This window comes from Ornithorhynchus anatinus, chromosome 4 (assembly GCF_004115215.2).
Source record: "Ornithorhynchus anatinus isolate Pmale09 chromosome 4, mOrnAna1.pri.v4, whole genome shotgun sequence".
Classification (NCBI taxonomy): Eukaryota; Metazoa; Chordata; class Mammalia; order Monotremata; family Ornithorhynchidae; genus Ornithorhynchus; species Ornithorhynchus anatinus.
In genome coordinates, this window is record NC_041731.1 from 83,433,272 (window position 1) to 83,446,179 (window position 12,908).

At 42.7% G+C, this 12,908-nt stretch overlaps 1 protein-coding gene and 1 non-coding gene across 9 annotated transcripts in view; one reads left to right on the forward strand and one right to left on the reverse strand.

Moving 5' to 3' along the window:
- Positions 1 to 12,908, reverse strand: part of NTNG1 (netrin G1) — a 301,578-nt gene that overhangs the window by 161,271 nt on the left and 127,399 nt on the right. The window lies entirely within an intron of this gene.
- Positions 11,019 to 11,156, forward strand: LOC114811574. The gene has a single exon (XR_003759271.1). It is a non-coding gene; the product is annotated as a small nucleolar RNA SNORA7 (small nucleolar RNA).

Here is a 12,908-nt window from a genome sequence, read left to right on the forward strand (position 1 = left end):
CTGTCCTCTATTTCATGCTCTCTATGTATACATTAGAACTTGAAAGAGAGTTGTGAGAGAAAGAGCCTTCTAAGGAAAGTAAAAGTTCCACTGATGCTATAAAGACAACAGAATATATGATCTTCCCTACCTGTTCCAGCTCATCCTATTGTAATTACATATCTGGCTTCCCAACGTTGAAACATAAATACAGGGTAAAGTCCGCAGAGTGGTTTTAATTAAAAGTTATTTTCCAAAGCAAACACAGATTTAGCAAAAGGGCAGATGAAAATCTGAGGCCTCAGTGTTGTGGAAGCTTCATTTGCTGGGGGTTTACAGATCAATATATATTCATGAGAGGAGCAGTGCACCCTTCCGATCAGCACATGAAAGTTATCTGGGCACCCTGGTTCTGCCCAGAACTTTAGGATTTCCAAAGTGGCACATGTTAGGTATCTATTTTTCTGGAGAAGCAACAACTCCGGGGAGTGAGAGGGATGAGGAAGATCCAGCTTCCTGTGGGCAGGGATCCTGTCTACCTATTCTTTTGTAGTGTCTTCTCCCAAGGGCTTAGTACAGTGCTTGGCACAGAGTAAGTGCTCAGTAAGTACAATTGAGTGGATTTACCCAGAGCATGGAAGACACAGAAAGGGTAGAGGGCAAGGAGGAGTGACTGCAGATCCAACTTCTCAGCAACGCACACATAATCTAAGAAATCAAGACACAACACCCACTGTGACGATTAATTAAAACTGCCTGTTGTGCGTAAAGGCATTGAGCGAATGCTAGTTGGAACTGAAATGATAGCCTCGTTCAGAATAGAGCACCGTAAACAGATCCCCTTCACAGCTCTGTCACCCTGGGGATTGGGGGTAATGAGGAAATAGGCCTCTGAAATGCCTTTTCTGCACAGTCCACAATGCTTTGCTGTCTGTGTTTCGCTCAGTGGCCCATTACTACTTTGGGCAATTGGTTGCCTTATACACCTCAGCCTCTGGCATATTGGAGACGAAAGAAGGCATTTTCACAGGTGCTGATGCACTGACAGTCTCAAGAACTAATTCTAACCATGTGTTTGAAACCATAGACCTCTCAAAGGAACCTCAGCTTCAGGCTTACCAGAATTAATAATGTGTGGTGGGCTCCTTCTCCCTGTGCAGATGATTGGAGCCTCCTCCTGGGTATCAGTAGGAATTCTGCATGTACCTCACAGGAGCAAGGACTCACCATAACCAGAAAAAGTGAATTCAGTTGCAAGGAGGGTTTTTCCTAAAATTTCTAGGATGTTCATTACTATGCAAAGAGAAAAATCATGTGTTTTTTTCCCCGTGCTGGCCACCTGACACTTCTGTCCCCGATAAAAATTCATGAATGCTTTATATAAAGTTTATATAAATTTGATCCTGGGATTTAAACTTTGCTATACAGAGTATTTTTTGAATTTGGCTGAAGAAAGAGAAGGACTTGTCAATAGCCGCAAACTAAAATTTCCTGTAATAATACCTTTATCCCCAAATTGCTCTCACATTATTTAATTTTGCCCTCACAGAAATCCTCTAAGGATGCAGAAAGGCATGTATTATTATCCCCATTTTGTGGAAGAGAAAATTGAGGTAGAGTCAGGTTAAAAGACTTGGCCAAGGTTACAGCAGGCTGGTGACAGAGCTGAAAAATCAAACCCAGGCTTCTAGACTGGTGCTCCTGCACTTCACCACATTGTGGAGGCTGGCAGGCAAGAAAACTCTGCAATCCCAAGAAAGCAAATCCCCAGCAATTACAAAGGCCTGTTCTTAGTTTAGAGCACAACCCTGTCCCAAATTATTTCTCATTCCATCCTTCCACCAATTTATACAATCCTATTTGCTTGCTTAAATGTGCAGCAGCAACAAATATTCCTCCCTGAACTCTCCACAAACCAGGGAAAGTGGGGTTACTGGATATAAATTACAGAGCGACAGTGAACAAGAAGACATGCAATTCTCCACAGTGTTCATTAAAGGTTGCTGGTGACAAGATTCTGTCATCTTTAATTTACTAATTTTCCCAGGACGGTTCCTGCTCACCCAGCAGGTGACTTGAAGACCATTCAGAAGGACTCGTGAGTGGTGGTAGGAATGAAGTGCGGTGTTTTTCAAACACAACATTAGAACAGGCCGGGAGGTGACAAACCGGATCACGTCCCTCAGACCTCGCTCAGAGGATTTCCATTAAATTAGCAAGGTGACCCCCAAAATGACGGCCCGGCCCAATATCCTCAGCAAACTGTAACTGTCAAGTGCGGCTGGCACATTTGCTGTGCCAGGAGATTAATGATGAATAAGGGTTTTATGGGTGGCCTCCAGGCACCCCTGAATATACAGCGCAAAATATTTGTAGCTCTCTCCATCCCTGAAGACCCAGCCTTGAAGCTCGTTTAAAGCAAACCTTCCATGTTAAGAAGTTGCTCTTAGCCCCCCTTCTATCCTCTGCACAGGTAGTGTGATTTCTCAACTTCTAGAAGGAAAAGCTGACATTTATTTTTTATTGTTAATTCTGCTGCTAATTCCATGGAGAAGAAAAACTCCACACAGCTAGATAAATAATAGAAGAAAAACAAAAAGGTAAAAAACGGTCCTCATATCTGTGAGGATGTTTAGATGTGCTGTTGGCCCATCCTGTATCCCTGAACATCATTCACTAAGCCGTGGGATGCAGTTGACGTTTCGCTTGTGGATTTCTAGAAAAAAAACATATTTCTCGATTATTAGCACCAACCCCTAACTAGGATTGTTCTTGACAATTTCTGACCCACTCCTATGCTGCCAGTGTGCCTGCTGCCATCTTTAATAAGCTTTAGAGCTACTGGATTAGCACTGAATGTCAAGCACTACAATTAGAATTGCTGTTATGCAGAAACACTGTTTTATTATGAAAAGAATCAGCCTTATTATTGCCATAGAATTCTAGACTCCGTTCTGTTGGATTTGATCATTCTTTGTCACATTTTTTAGATCAGCTTGCCCTTTTATGAATGTAAGCCTTTTTGAGAGAAAGTGAAAATAAATAAAAATGACAATGGTAAGTGAAATCTAATTTTATTTCACTTCTCTAAAGAGAAGTAGGTTGCTTGGTTCATAAGAAAAATGAACTAATCACCAAGGACTACAGAATCCTGAAGAGGGGAGGAAACTAATTTGAATATCGCACTACAATGAGCCCAGTTTGTTAGGATGTGCAATAGCTCAGTTTCCTGATATGTTCAAATTACAAAATACATTGGGTAAGGAGAGGAGGAAAGTTACTTCCACAGCCTGCTGTCCTAGATATTGATATGGAATTTTATGACAAGAAAGATTGAGGAGTATTTTGGGGTGGTGAGAATTAACAAACAAGAACTGAAGATAGCAGTTTCTATCATGGCTCATGTCACTTAATCTTTCCTTCTGACAATACCTCACTTTTGGTGTTTTTTTTACGGTATTTGTTAAGTGCTTAGTATGTGCAAGCACTGTGCTACGTACTATTGTAGATACAAGGTTATCAGACTGGACACGGTCCTTGTCCTGCATTGGGCTCCCTGTCTTGGTAGGAGGCAATAGGATTTAGTCCCCATTTTACTGATGAGGTATCTGAGGCACAGAGAAGTTAAGTCTTTTGCCCAAAATCACACAGCAGGAAAGTGGCAGAACCAGGAATAGTACCCAGGTCCTCTGATTCACAGGCCTGTGCTCTTTCCATTTGCCATGCTGCTTCTCTAGTCTAGGCTGCTTCCGACCCTTGCTTACACCACTCCCTCATCCTGGAACTTCTTCCAGGTTAAAATGTGCCAAATTCCTGCCCATATCTGGGAGACTACCATCTCCACTGACTTCTGAGACTTAGGGAGAGTGTCAAGCTAGGGGCTCTCCATCATCTCGGAGAAATAAACTGTGATACCTAAATGTCTAAGTGGATGAAGTCAGATGACATTCACCAGACATGTTTTATTTGGTGATTTAATGGTGGTTACATATTCAGTGTGCCGGGGGAGTGATCAGATGGCCAGTTTCTGTGAAAGCCAAACTAATCACACACTGAGAAATGAAGATTTATTGCAGGAGAGTCAGAGCGATTAGTCTAGTCCTGAACCAGGCCACATGGGTTCATGAAGTTTAACCCAATTTTTTCTGAAGCTACTTCGTGGAAACCAGAAGATGAATGGAGAGAACATTGCTCAATTCTAAACAGAGGACAAGTCTGCTATTCACCATATTTTCCTTTTATCCCTGCATTTTTGGAATTATATCTTATGCTCTCTTGTATAATTTCATTCTTTCCTGAAAATATTATACATAATAAAAACTGATGATTATTTATTAGACTTCAGGTTGCTTCTTATAGGGGTTGGTTTATTTATAAGTGAAAACTTAAAAGCTCTCTGAGCAAAAACCAAACTAAACAGAGGCTTCCATTTTAAGCCCTATAAATTAGACATGCTCTTTCCTGCTCAACAAATTTTATGGTGTCCTTTCCTTGCAAAATATGCAGTCTCAACAATTTGTTTAATGTGATCCCTCTGATACAGTCATCAACCTCTAAGAGCCAGTAAACTCTGGTGGTAATGAAACTATTTTTAAAGACAGTGAGAGGGGTCGGTACTTATTCCAAACCACATATGAAATAACTCCTGAAATAACACCTGTGAATAGGTAAAGCAGAGCACTCACAAAATTTGTATATGTAGAATTCCCACATTTTAATCTCAGGTGATCTTAAGTAAGGTTATCATTGTCCCTGGAAGTAGTTGGCTTAGAAAGCATTGTCAGTTCAAGTTGGTAACTTTACTCTGTGAATTTTCCCACAAGAATTCGAAATCAGTTCTAGGTGCCTTTATATAAGGTTGAAACTGTGGGATCCTTGGGACAGGATGCAGGAGAAAGGTTTCCCCAGGTTGGGATGCAGATCTTACAATATCTGAGAAGTGAATTTCCTATCCCGTAGTGGGGCGAAATGAATGTGTGGGTCAGCAGTTGTTTCAACTTAATAACAATAATGTTGTTATTTGTTAAGCACTTAATATGTGCAGAGCACTGTTCTAAGCGCTGGGGTAGATAAAGGGTAATCAGATTGTCCCACGTGAGGCTCACAGTTTTTATCCCCATTTTACAGATGAGGGAACTGAGGCACAAAGAAGTGAAGTGACTTGCCCACAGTCACACAGCTGACAAGTGGCAAAGCCGGGATTCGATCCCATGACCTCTGACTCCCAAGCCCGTGCTCTTTCCACTGAGCCACGACTTTAGGATCTGAAGACCCTAAGGGAAGGATCCAGAGGGGTGGAAACAAACCCAGGATTCCCTGAGAGACTGAGAGAATGTCCTAGAGGCATGTGTATACCAGAACACTTGTAGACAGCCAAGCAAATCCTCCAGGAACCTGTCATCTGACATGGCCATTCACATGGCCCTGCTCCCAGAGTGCTTTGGGAACAGCACTCCCCAGCCTCTCTCTCCATCTGACAGATAAGCAAATCCATGCATGACTTCTGCCCTCCCATTGAGACATCTAGACCCTCAGTCTCCTCCTCCATTGGGCAGCCAGCCTGTCTCCCCAGGATCCCACACCAGCTTTCCTCCACATAACCGAGGAAGCTCCATCCCCATCTGCCCCACACCAACAGGGTGGAATGGAGAAGCAGTCGCAGCATGGCACTACCTCTGCAAAACCTTGGGAAGACCATGGCAGCTGCTGCTATAGCAGTCACTGAGGCTGTGGTTGTGACTGGGGACTCTGAGCCATAAGGAGTCTGAAATCCTGCTTCTCTAGCCATGGTACCCTACTGATTTTTGTTTTTCATTTTTTATGTTGTCTTAGTGTTTTATCTCATCTCTCCTTTGTGTCTTTTTCCAGTCAGCCCCTTTCTCCCATTTCATTTTTACATTCTAAGCATTCTGAAGACCAGGGGACTTGCTTAATTCCCACCTGGTTATTCCTTCCCAGTACTTAATACACTGCTCTGCTCACAGAAAATACTTAAAAAGTTCTATTACCACTACTATATAGAGGTGAAAAAAGATATGCTGCCTCAGTAGAATACTGTCAATCCATCAGTGATATTTATTGAGAATTTACTGTGTGCAGAGCTCTTTACTAAGTAGATGGTAGAATACAATAGAGCTAGTAGACGTGATTCCTGCTCACAAGGAGATTACAGTCTAAAGGAGTCTGTTGACTCAAAAAAGATTCAAGCCATGAAACATATACGCCAGAAAGGTAGGAAGAATGAAACAAACTTAAATCCTCTCCTGGAGGGATAGCTGGTGTCAAAAAAATCACAGAGCCATAGACTACCGTAATGGTGAGAAGCTGGTCCGTTCTTGGTCCCCTTCTCAATCTATACTCATTCATTCAATAGTATTTATTAAGCACTTACTATTTGCAGAGCAGTGTACTAAGTGCTTGGAATGTACAATTAGGCAACAGCTAGAGAAAATCCCTGCCCAATGATGGGCTCGCAGTCTAATCAGGGGAGATAGAGAGCAGAGCAAAATAAATGAAACAAAAACAAGACATTATCACGATAAATAGAATCAAGGGGATGTACACCTCATTAACAAAATAAATAGGGTAATTAATATATACAAATGAGCACAGTGCTGAGGGGAGGGGAAGAAGGAGGGGGAGGAGTAGAAGGTGGGGTGGGGAGGGGAGGGGCAGCAGAGGGAAAGGGGGCTCAGCTGAGAGGAGGTGAAAGGGGAGTAGCAGAGGGTGGAGGAGGAGCAGAGGGAAAGGGGGGAGCTTAGTTTGGAAAGGCCTTTGGAGGAGGTGAGCTCTCAGTAGGGTTTTGAAGAGGGGAAGAGAGTTAGTTTGGCAGATGTGAGGAAGGTGGGCATTCCAGGACAGCAGTAGGACATGGATCGGGGTAGACAGCGGGATAGGCGTGAAGGGGGGACAGTGAGGAGGTGAGCGGCAGAGAAGTGGAGTGTACAGGGTGGGCAGTAGCAAGTGAGAAGGGAGTTGAGGTAGGAGGGGGCAAGGTGATGGAGAGCTTTGAAGCCAAAGCTCACTCCCTTGGTGAACTCATTTGCTACCACAGCTTTAACTATCATCTCTATGCAGTTGATACCCAAATCTACATCTCCTCCCCTGTTCTCTCTCCCTCTCTCCAGGCTCATATCTCCTCCTGGCTTCAGGACATGTCCACCTGAATGTCTGCCTGTCATCTGAAACTCAACATGTCCAAGACCAAGCTCCTTATCTCCCCTCCTAAAACCTGTCCTCTCCAAACTTTCCCGTTACTGTAGATGGCACTACCTTCCTTCCCGTCTCAAAAGCCCACAACCTAAGTGTCATACTTGACTCTGCTCTCTCATTCAACCCACACATCCAATCTGTCACCAAAAGTTGCCAGCCTCACCTTCACAACATTGCCAAGATCTGCCCTTTCCTCTCTGTCCAAACTGCTACCTTGTAAGCACAATCACTCATCATATCCCGACTGGATTACTGCATCAGCCTCCTTTCTGATCTCCCATCCTCCTGTCTTTCCCTGCTTGTCTATATTTGACTCTACTGCCCGGATTATCTTTCTACAGAAATGCTCTGGGCATGTCACCCCCCTCCTCAAAAATCTCCAGTGGTTGCTTATCAACCTTCATATCAAGCAAAAACTCCTCACTCTTGGCTTCAAAGCTCTCCATCACCTTGTCCTCGCCTACCTCACTGCCCTTCTCACCTTATACAGCTCAGCCCTCACATTCCGTCCTCTGCTACTAATCTCCTCACTGTGCCTTGTTCTCACCTGTCCCACCGTTAGCCTCTGGCCTACATCATACCTCTGGCCTGGAATGTCCTCCCTCCTCACATCAGTCAAACTAGCACACTTGCCCCCTTCAAAGCCCTACTGAAAGCTCACTTCCTCCAGAAGGCCTTCCCAGACTGAGGCCCCCTTTTCCTCTTCTCCTCCTTCCCTCCCCGTCACCCCTACTCCCTCCCTCTGCTGTACCACCCCCCCCCCCCCCCGTGCCATAGCACTTGTGTATATTTGTACATATTTATTATTCTATGTTTTATTAATGTGTGTATATTTATAATTCTATTTATTTACATTGATGCTACTGATGCCTGTACATTTGCTTGGTTTTGTCTGTCTCCCCCCTTCTAGACTGCGAGCCCATTGGGTATGGATTGTCTCTATTTCTTGACAAACTGTACTTTCCAAGTGCTTAGTAAAGTGCTCTGCCCACAGTAAGAGCTCAATAAATACAATTGAATGAGTGAATGAATACAGTCTTTATCCCACAAAGGTGCAAACAAAGTCACCCAGAACAGTTGACTGTCTACCCTTCTTTACAGATCTCTGTGGAGGAGATGGCTCAACTTCCCTAATTAATCTGATTTGAGTTTTATCACCCCAAGAGTCAATAGGCTCTTCCAGAACTACAACCAAAATCTCATCGGCCTTAATAACGTAAGTCCATTCCTTTTATTCAATCCTCTAAAGATATCAAAGACAGCTGGTCAGCATCCATCTCATAAATACCCTTCAGAAACCTGAAGACAGTCATTATCATGACTGCCTTCATGGTAGTCATGACTGACCTGAAGGCAGTCATTTGGAGAAGCAGCGTAGCTCAGTGGAAAAGAGCCCAAGCTTGGGAGTCAGAGGTCATGAGTTCGAATCCCAGCTCTGCCACTTGTCAGCTGTGTGACTGTGGGCAAGTCACTTCACTACTCTGGGCCTCAATTACCTCATCTGTAAAATGGGGATTAACTGTGAGCCTCACATGGGACAACCTGATTACCCTGTATGTACCTAGAGCTTAGAACAGTGCTCTGCACATAGTTAGCGCTTAACAAATAACATTATTGTTATTATTATTAAATCACCCCTAGTCATCTCTTCTTCAAACTGAACCACCGCAATTTCTTAAAACTCCCCTTAGAGGTCTGTTTTCCATTTCCTTAACCATATTTATCACTTTTCTGTACCCTCGATGGTTAACCCAATCAATCAATGGTATTTACTGAGCACTTATGTTATGGAGAGCACTGCACTAAGCAATTTGGAGAGTTAAAGAAAGCAAGCAGACTCAATCTTACTTCAAGGAGTTTACACTCTAGAGGGACAAATGAAACACGATGAGGCTTTCAAAATGGAACACAATATTCTAGAAAGGACCAGGCAAATGGGAAGAGAGTGAAGGGTTTTTTTGTTATGTAATTCAGTACCATGGAGTTATTTTTAAAATTACATATTTTAAAAACAGGCTGACATTTTCAGCTAGTGGTTCATCCACTAAGGCCTCTCAGTCTCTTTCTGCTGCACTTGTGCCTAAATAGTGTGTATATGTTTTGGCTTTTTCTTCCTAAGAATACCGCTTTGTCCTTCTGCCTACCACATTTCAACTATTTTTGGAGGAACCTTTGCCTAGTTTATTAAAGTCACCTTGGGTTTTATTCCCGTGTTTCCTACTGTTTGCCAATTTATCCAATTTTGCATCGTCTGCAAATCCCATAAGCATATTCACAATTTCTACCCTCTGGTGATTAATGAAGATACTGAAGATAAGTGGTCCCATGACTGACCCTTTTGGGATATAACCACTTGATAAACATTTTTATAACCCAGAGATGGAGTTTATTTCCTGAAGTAGTTCAAGTTGGGAGGAATTTGCCTTTCTTGTCATGAGGAATGGCTGTTTAGCTCCTGTTTACTTTTTGCTCATTCCCTAGCTACTGCGTAATTCCCTGGTCTCTTACTCCTGACTCCTGAACATACTCCTTCAGGGACATGAGTTAGCGTTCCTTGGTACGTGAATGGTAGTATAAATGGTCTACAACGAGGTCCCAGGAATGAAGCAGTGAAGATGACTGACTATGAGCAAGATATGAGTTGTCCTGCTTCCAGCAACTTGTGTCTTGGCTCTCACTCAGATATTGCCTCCCCACCCAGATATCCATCAGTACCTTCCTGCCCTGGGGCTGCAAGATACTGGGGTACCCAAATGACTCCTAGCCAGGACACGGACTTCATCCAAAAATCTCTGGAGTGAAAACTTGAGGGAAAAAAAATCTTGCAATCTCCTACAAATCTTAATTTGATGCTTTTGCTCAGAAATAGGGAACTATTGATCTTTCCTTCTTATCAGTATGGGTGTGAAACAGGCAATAGTGATATTAGTGACTCTGCTCAGTCATGATTAAGTATTTATGATGTCTTAGATTGGTTGTGTATAACAAATGATTTTACTAAAGGTTTAAGTGCTTCCTACTTGACTGTCCTAAACTGCTTACAGCATTCACACTTAATGGTCCAATTATGTGAAAATGGTGCTCACTTTTAATGCTACAGTGCTCAGAAATGAATTGATGCATGTTTCTCATCACAGTTTAAGGATTATTTGCAATGAGGTCTAGAGGGCAACTTTAAATCAATGCTTTGGCAAGGAGATCACCTCTTGAGTAAACCTAAAACTATCATTCAAGGCCACTGCAGTAATGTCCAAACCATCCTTGAAGAGGGAATGTGGTGCCAGTTGGGGGAAGGAGAGAGGAAAAGCTCAAGATAGGGGGACCTCGGTATTTTTCAACTTTTTATGAAAATTACACTCCTTCCCTGGAAAAGATATCTCAGGCCCTTCAGCACAACCTGAATTCAGTTCTGCATTGAGATTCCATTTAATGTAAATTCCCTTAGTAGCTTGCACTTTAACATGCCCAGAAAGGGTGTTGATCAAGGTGAGGAATGAGCCCAGCTGACTCATGTAGGCTGCAGTACAACCAACTCAGGAAAAGAGCAGAATCTCTACACTTGAGATGCCAAGTCAATATCCAGCGTGGTCTAGTGAGAAGAGTACAGGACTGGAAGTCAGAAGACCTGGGGTCTAAACCCAGCCCCACTACTTCCTGCTATGTGACTTTAGGCTCAGTTTCCTCATCTGTAAAATGGGGATCAAATACCTGCTCTTCTATTTCCTTAGACTGTGAGTCTTATGTAGGACAGGGGCCATGCCTGATCTAATTGCATTGTACCTATCTCAGCGCTTAGTACAGTGTTTGGCTTATAGTAAGCACTTAATCCCTTCTCAGGATCACACCTGGAGAGTTTCCAGTACTCTACCAGTTTCAGCTATGGGAAAGAGAGTCAAGCAGAGGCATACTCATTCCATTTCTAGCTTGGGCATTGGCTAGCAAGTGGAAGGCAATCTGCTACAAGTCAAAGGTCACCTGTGCTGGGCATCAGCAGCATGAGAGAGAGTAGAAGGCTGAGATTCAAGTTGACTGCGCAGAAGAAGGAGATGGTAAACCACTTCCGTGTTTTAACCAAGAAACCTCTATGGATACACTACACTATTACGTGCAGAGCACTGTACTAAGTGCTTGGGAAAGTATAGTAGTACAACAATAAACAGTGACATTCCCTGCCCACAACAAGCTTACAGTCTAGCGAGGGGGAGAGAGACATTGGTACAAATTAATAAAGTTACAGATATGTACATAAGTGCTGTGGTCTGGGAAAGGGGAGGAGCAAAGGGAACAAGTCAGGATGACACAGAAGGGAGTGGGAGATGATGAAAAGTGCGGCTCCGTCTGGGAAGTCCTCTTGGAGGAGATGTGCCTTCAATAAGGCTTTGAAGAAGGGAAGAGCAATTGTCTGATTTAAGGAAGGAGGGCATTCCAGAGCAGAGGCAGGACACGGGCTAGGGGTCAGCGTCAGGGATGGGACAGGTGAGATAAAGGCACAGGAACAAGTTTAGGACTAGAGGAGTGAATTCTGGGATAGATGTGTCCATGGAATCATTATGGGTAGGAGACAATGACAGCTTAAGACCAGATAAGACAACCACTTAAATACCATGGTTAGCATTATTAAGGATAGTTTGCAAGGACATATCTATCATACAAAACTATACCTCCACCCTTCAAAGCACAATCCCCTATCACATTTAAAAATGAATATGCTCAACAAACTGCACCACCATCATGTCACAGGGGCATTCTTACCAGCAGGTCTGAGCTTGACACTCTGAACCATTGTATTCTAAGCAGGCTATAAATATGCTCAAATGAGGTCTCCCTTCTATACATTTCCCTCCTTCCACTGATGCCGTTTTTCTTCCATGCATTTAAAAGACATCGGGTGCCCTAGATTTTAAAGCCATAATGTGTATTCATGAGCCAAACCCATTGAGAGTGCTCAGCTGAAAAGTCCTATTGCTGATGCAACTGATGTCTGCAGCCCAGCATAGGTAGAGAGACCTAAAGCTAAAGATGGAGAAACAGGTGTTTGCCCTGTGTCAACAGGGAAAATTGTATTTTTGCTTGTGAAATGCTAATGTGGTAATGCTTATTCTTTACTCTATCATCTATTGTTAATTAAAATAGCAATCCATTGCAGAACAGCTGTCACAATAGAGCGCATAATTATTATCTGTTTGATATTTTAATTAAGTTATCATGCAGGCTGTTGGTCTGCAGGTCTGGTTTATTAGAGATATTTGGAATCTGCCAGCCACTAACTTTTTTTTATTTTAAATACAATCTCTGAAACGTGGCATTAAATATTCATTAGCTGAGTCTAGAATAAAATGGCAAAACAGCCTTGGGCTGTTATAAACAAAAGTAATAAATGCATTAAGAAGACAGATTAGTTTAGGCCTATTGGTTTCTGACTGGATTCATATGATAGTAAAATTTATCATCCTAACTGGAAAAAATTTAGAATGATTTATGTAATACAGAGACAGAAATCCAGGATCTCAGCTTGAAAGACAAAAGTTATTGCAAATCAGGGGTTTCTGGGGTTGGTGTTTCAGACTTTGTTATTCTTATGGATTGGTCCCAAAAGTCAGAGTCCACTACACTAAAAGAAACACTCCCACAGAAAATAATGAGGCACTTTCACTGATTTTAAAAAAACAAAAATGGTCCCCCACTGTCTCTTATGGTTTTTGATGGTTTGACTTCAT